The sequence below is a fragment of the Rattus norvegicus genome, chromosome X (assembly GCF_036323735.1).
Source record: "Rattus norvegicus strain BN/NHsdMcwi chromosome X, GRCr8, whole genome shotgun sequence".
Taxonomy (NCBI): Eukaryota; Metazoa; Chordata; class Mammalia; order Rodentia; family Muridae; genus Rattus; species Rattus norvegicus.
The window spans coordinates 115,996,120-116,003,433 of record NC_086039.1 but is presented as its reverse complement, the minus strand read 5'-3'; positions in this window follow the sequence as shown (position 1 = coordinate 116,003,433).

Genomic DNA, 7,314 nt, shown 5'->3' with positions numbered 1-7,314 from the left:
GAGCTAGTTTTCTATGAGAGGTTTAATGTACTTGGGGAACACATGATTATGTGTTTACTATAACATATTTAATCCTCTAAAACATTTTAATTAAGGGGTATTGTTGGTCTAGGTTTATGGTGAGGGCAGAATTAGGGAGAGTAAAATCTTTATAAATCTATAATAATTTTGTTTTTTTTAAATTTCTCAAACATGTAGGTAAATGTATCTTCATGTGTTACAAATTTGCATATTTAAAAGACTTTCCTCAGGCATCAACCAACCAAGATATTGTAAAAAATGGAAAAAAAACATGAAAGCAGATCTTTTCCTTATTCTAGTCATATATGCCCTTACCTTTGAGCAAATTAAAAATTTTACCAGTAGAAGGCCTACATAAATTCAACTCTCCCTCATATAACCTTCTCTATGTCTTTTTAATATATTGTCATTAAATATGCATAACCAGCAACATGCTGTATGATATTATCATTGTCTTCCTATATTAATTACTTTCATTCAAGCCTGTTAAAGACTATTATTCATTTTCAACTGGAGAGCAAATGCTCAACAGATACATTAGGAAAATAGGTAGACAGGTGGTAAACAGACTGAGTGTCTGCCTCAGGGCTTGCAAAGTAGTCCCCCCAGTCCATCTTTCCCTCCTTCATTTCCTACCATCCAAATCTGCAATCTTCTGTTTTTGTGTTGGAAGTGTTTGAATGTCTCAATTGTTAAAGATGAAGCCAAAGTTACTCTTCATCAGCTTTTGAATTAGTTAGCAGGTTTTCTTTTATTGAATTGTGTAGTAGGAATTCTTTTTAATCTGTCAGAATGAAAAACTGTAACTAGCAATAGTGTCAAGTTTATGGAGTACAATGTAATGATATTTTCAAATATGTATATATTTTGATTTTGATGTGTCTGAACCAGGTCAAATAATATATTTGTGACCTCATATTCTTGCTTTTTTTGTTGTGCGATTTCCTAAAAACCACTAAGATTTAATTGGTTTGCCTTTTATTTTATTTTTTTAAAATGAATACAGTTGTTTATTGGTTTGCCTTTTATTTTATTTTATTTTATTTTTAAAAATGAATACAGTTGTTTTATTGGGGGTTATTGACAGGAAAGGAAACATAAAACAGTGAGCACTAAGGACCAGTTTAGTCAGTATTCACCAAATGCAAAGAAAGTTCCTGTTTACCGATCGCAGAGCTAAGCAGTGGAAGGCAGTGAAAGGTTATGATGAAATTGTAACTAGAGAGTACATAAGTATATTCAGTTAAGAGTTATAAAACATGCAATACGTATTGTATGCTTGATGTTAGCCATGGCTCCAGCCACTTTCTGCATTACTGGCGTTGGGTAAACCATCCACTACTTTATACTTCAACCGTGTTTTGTTCCCTGGAGTCTCTCACTTACACACTTATTGATACATTACCTTTCACTACCACTAATTTACCAAGTACTCACCAGGTATTTCAAACTTGTCAGAATTACTTTGGTATTCTTTTTTTTTTTTTATTAACTTGAGTGTTTCTTATTTACATTTCGAGTGTTATTCCCTTTCCCGGTTTCCGGGCAAACATCCCCCTCCCCCTCCCCTTCTTTATGGGTGTTCCCCTCCTCATCCTCCCCCCATTGCCGCTCTCCCCCCACCAGTCTAGTTCACTGGGGGTTCAGTCTTAGCAGGACCCAGGGCTTCCCCTTCCATTGGTGCTCTTACTAGGATATTCATTGCTACCTATGAGGTCGGAGTCCAGGGTCAGTCCATGTATAGTCTTTAGGTAGTGGCTTAGTCCCTGGAAGCTCTGGTTGCTTGGCATTGTTGTACATATGGGGTCTCGAGCCCCTTCAAGCTCTTCCAGTTCTTTCTCTGATTCCTTCAACGGGGGACCTATTCTCAGTTCAGTGGTTTGCTGCTTTGCCTTTTATTTTTAATTTAATGACATCATTTTTAAACACCATCGTGTTTGCTAGCACACTGAATTATGGTTTCCAGCACTTAATTTCAGTGTAATTTCAGAATTTTGGCAATGACCGTTCTGGATATTCCTCCCTTGAATCCCCTCCCATTTTTGCATATTCATTCTCACTTTTCCATAATAAATCTATATTTATTATGTTAAAACTGCATTTCTACTATTGGTTCGGGATAAAGCATAATAGTTCTAAAAACTGAAGCGGTTTTCAAACTTCTTTCAACCAGTAAGTGAGGGACAATTTCTTTATGCAAGGAGAAGGCCGGAGCCAGCAATGTCCATGCAGGACTATGAACTAGAAAGCTTTTCATATTGGGAGATCAGGTGACAGTCTCTAACGAAAAACTATAAGGCATTATGAAGATAAAGAAGGCCACTATTTGTGGGTCCTCATAGTGTTTGAACCACTGTATAAAGGGAGTAAACAGCATTCTAAGGCACTGCTGTCAGTTGAAGCAATTGACTTTTCTATACACCAAGCAAATTATCAGAAAGAAACCATTTATTTTTCCTAAGCTGTGCTCCTCGGTTAAATAACAAGGCTCTTTTCGAATTGCAAGCCTCAAAGCCACTTTTGATTCTGATCTCATTGCCTGTTATATCGAATTTCTTCCTAATCATATTGATGATAGCTTTTTAATTTTTCACGTAATTCATTTCTTTCACTATTTAATGCCCTTCCATGTGTAGTTTTTTTCTTTTACAATTTGGGAATTTAATCATTATAATTTGTTCTTATAAACCTCGGTGAAAGTCAGTTATGGTTAGGCATGCATACCATACCAGTACTTGGGAGGTTGAGGCCGGAAGATCAGGAGTTTCAATCTGGCCTTTGTACTTAGTGATTTCGAGGTCAGCCTTGGGTAAGTAAGACACTGTCTGATAAAATTCCTCCCTGGAAAACACCCAAAAACATTTGGTAGAACCAAATGTGGTGACACACACATGTAATAGCAAGACTTGGAAGATTAAGGCAGGAAGATAGTTCCAGGGCAGCGGGGTATAAGTAATCTCTCCCTCTGTCTCTATCTCTGTCTCTGTCTCTCTCACACACAAATAATGAGATAAACTACAACCCATTAATGGAGTGGACATTTCCCTTAATATCAAATCCAAAGTGTTTATTTTGATCGCTGTGAGTAAGGGTTTTTTTTTTTTTTCATACTTTTTACTGTTTTGACCTCATTTGGTGTCTCCCGGCACTTTTGTTCTGGTTGTTATAAGGTTCTTTCATTTATTTGAATGAGTGGGTTTGTCTGCAGCCTTTATTCAAGTCCCTCATTCTTTTTGCCTTGCTAGCACCTGCTCACTTTTTAGTTCTCAGTACACATAATTCCTTTCTCAAGAGAGCTTTCTTTGATTCCACATCTAGTTAGGCCTGCTTGTCGCTGTATTCCCTTATAGTCCCTCAATAATTCCCAGCATTCTGCAATTGTGCTTAACCCATTCTGCCCACGACAATATGAATTCGATGACAGGAACACTATTGTTGTGATAATTGTTTCTCGATCAAGTTTCCCGGAGTGCAGCACACTGTAGTTGTCTACAAATGTATGCTAATTAAAGGAAATATCAAATCAACGAGGATTATTAAGCTTTGTAAATCATGGAATGACTTATCAATGTGAAGTTCAGGGGATAAAATCTTCAGATATGAATGTTAGAAGGAATTCAAGAAGCCAGTTATACTGACCTTCTGTATCACGTTAGAATCCCTACTACATCCCTTCCCATGAAGCCCTCTGTTCTCTTTACGAAAAATTCGAGGGCATATTCTTTTAAACCTTTTATTCTGATGTCTCAACATATAATCATTTATTTATTTATTTTTGTGCTGTGGTTAAATATCGGGTTAAATCTGTGTTCAACCAGTGGGTTTTATCTCAAGCTCGAGTGTGTGTGTGTGTGTGTGTGTGTGTGTGTGAATGTATGCATATGTATGTATATGCATATACATGTCAGTCATATTTTCAATAATATAAAGAGATTGTTATGTCATTTTGCCTTTTTACATTTCATTGACATTTACACAACCATTTCTCACAACCATTTTTAGAAGACATCAAACATTATCGTCTCTTTGGTGTGTGTGTGTGTGTGTGTGTGTGTGTGTGTGTGTGTGTGTGTGTTGACCTTCTGGATTGAATCCAGGGTTCAAACAGCTGCAACCCCAGCCTTTGTGATTGTACTGTTAAGTAAAACCTGGTAGTACAAGAATATACGATTCGAAAGGCATCACCCCAAGCTTACCAATAAGCAAGTGAGAACGAATGGGATGAAATAACACTTTCTGTAGGCATATCCCCCTGAGGAACAGCAATGTGTCCCAGGCCTACCACGCATCCTTCTCAATATTTCACTACTATTCATTTGTGTGAACTGTTGCTCGCTGTCACCAATTGCTCTTCTCTCTGAAGTAGAAAAATAATACATTTCACCACTTATTAGGAATATGGTTGACTTGCTTCCTGGCCCCTTAAGCTGCAATGAGAATCAGCATTCATGGGTTAGAGAGATGGCACAGTGGTTAGGAACCCTGGGTACTTTTTCTAATAGGACTTGGGTTCAGTTCCCAGCAACCACATGACAGCTCACAATTATTCATAAGTACCAGTTCTAGGGGAATTTACACCCTCGCATAGACACAAATGCAGACAAAACACCAATGCCCATAAAATAAAATAAATAAAAAAAACACACCTAGAATTCTATAATCAGCCCTTCCCTGCTTCAGCTGCTGTCAGGAGTTGGGACCTTAGCGTCCTTTGAAAATGTTTCTGTTCTTCAACAGATGATCGAGGATAATCTCAAACTCTGAAAATTATTACTGATGCAATCCTTCCACATGCATATAATTTGAATAGGTCTGGCATGATGCATTTAAGCTCATAAAAGTGTCACTGAGTGTTATGCATTGGCTTAACATGCTTCAGTACAGCCAGTATACAGATTAGCACTTTCTATTATAACACCCAGACTCTGCCCTTGACTACCAACAGCAGGAAAAATTGATGAGCCAGAAAACCTTTCTTGGATTTTGCCTCAGGGAAGGAAAGAATGAAATTAATTTGTTCATAGGATGGGAGTATGAATCTCTTAGGAATCAGGGGTAGAGGAGAGGGCAGCCATGCTGAGTGGAAATACAGTTGATGAATTTCGTTCTTAGGATCTTTAAATGGAATTACCAGTCTTGAGAAGAGAGTCAAGGTTGCAAATAAAACTTTGAAACATATAAGCTTTGTATTCAATTACAGGAGAGAGCGATGGTCTCTGCTATGATAGGAACAGAAGGGAATTTACAATGTGGTGCTGAGAAAGACGGATCATGCTTTGGTGTATTTTCGAATTAAATGAGTTCATTTTGTACATACATTATTGACTCAAACACTGTCTCTAGGAACAAAATATATAATGGAGCAACCCTGGAGCTTTGATATAAGTTACCATTTCATATCTATTTAAGAAAACTATATTTTCAGTATCATATGTATACCAGAACATAGAAACAAATTTGATGCTGTATGTGCCTTCCACGGTTCCCATTCAAGGGAGAACATACAGGACAAAAGAAAGGTGGAAATAGCAGAGTGTGGTAGCAGTCACTTGAAAACAGCACGTGGGAGGCAGAAGCAACAGAATCACAAATTTATGCGCAGCTGTGCTGCACAGGGAGACCCTGTCTCAACAAAACAAAACAAACAAACAAAAAGGATAATGATAGAATCTGTTAGAGATAAGCACAGGGTATTTTTAAGGAACACACTGATTTTTGAGGGGAGCCAACCAATGAGAATTTCATGAAAGGCTTTTGGAGGTAATGACATATGTCTTGAATCCTGAAAGACCCCACAGAATGGGGAATTCCATAATGGAAAGACTCTGTGGAGGTCATTTGGAAGAACAGTAGGATGTATAATTAATGCGGTATGGTGCTACCTGGCAGAGGGAACAAAGCAGATGTATGGTAGATGAGATCGGATCAAACGGGCCTCAGCAGCACCGTGGAAGGCCCCCATGCCATGCTAATGTAGTCAGACTTTCTAAGCAGTAGGAGGAAAGAAGTCACCATTTGTGGTAAGTCAGTTGGCAGCAGCATGACATCAGGTACTGCCAGAAGAAGGGAGACTAGTTAAAAGCTCTTTAATAACTCAAGAGATATTTAAAAGTTCTTAGCAAAGGTAATAAAAGGATCGTGCCAGTGAATGAATTTGAGAACGATGGGAAACATTGTTCTTTTTGTCATTATTTTGTTTTACTTTAACCCAAATTTTATGTAACCAGGAACTCCAAATATTTGATAAGACAGCATCTGACACAGTGGAATGGAAAAAGCTTGGGGTGGTTGTTAGTGTTCCTAATCCCAGCTGTTGGGAGGCTAAAGAAGGAATTTACCATAAGTCTTATTTTTTTGCCAATGTGAAGTAAGCTTTATTAAATACTGACCAAGATGGACTTAGACAAGGACAAGACATGTTTTTCAGGTGCTTAGAAGAACAAACCCACAAGCCATTGTACTTTCCTGTGTGGCTTTATCTTCCTCCTCTTCTTCTTCTTCCTCTTCCTCTTCTTCTTCTTCTTCTTCTTCTTCTTCTTCTTCTTCTTCTTCTTCTTCTTCTTCTTCTTCTTCTTCTTCTTCTTCTTCTTCTTCTTCTTCTTCTTTTTCTTCTTCTTCTTCTTCTTCTTCCTCCTCCTCCTCCTCCTCCTCCCCCCTCCCCCCTCCCTCCTCCTCCTCCTCCTCCTCCTCCTCCTCCTCCTCCTCCTCCTCTTCCTCTTCTTCTTCTTCTTCTTCTTCTTCTTCTTCTTCTTCTTCTTCTTCTTCTTCTTCTTCTTCTTCTTCTTCTTCTTCTTCTTTTATTTACATCCAAAATGTTGCCTCCCTCCTGATCACCCCTCACGGAGTTCTTCCTCTCATCCCCTCTCCTCTTTGCCTCTGGGAGGGTGTTCCCCACTCCTGTTACTCCCCCCTGTTACCCCCCTCCATGGGGCATTAATTCTCTACAGGATTAGGTGTGTCCTCTCCTACTGAAGCTAGACAAAGTAGTTGTCTACTACATGTGTATGAGGAGGCCAAGGTCCAGTCTGTGTATATTCTTGGTTGGTGGTTCAGCCTTTGAGAGCCCCCAGGGTCCAGGTTAGTTGACTTTGTTGGAATTCCTATCTGCTTCAGGGTCCTAAATCCTTCCCCTAATTCTTCCATAAAAGTCCCTAAGCTCCATCCACTGTTTGTCTGTGGTTATCTGCATCTGTTTCAGTCAGCTGCTGGTGGAGACTCTCAGACAACAGCCATGCTAGGCTTCTGTCTGGAAGCACAACATAGTACCAGTAATAATTTACCATAAATTTGAAG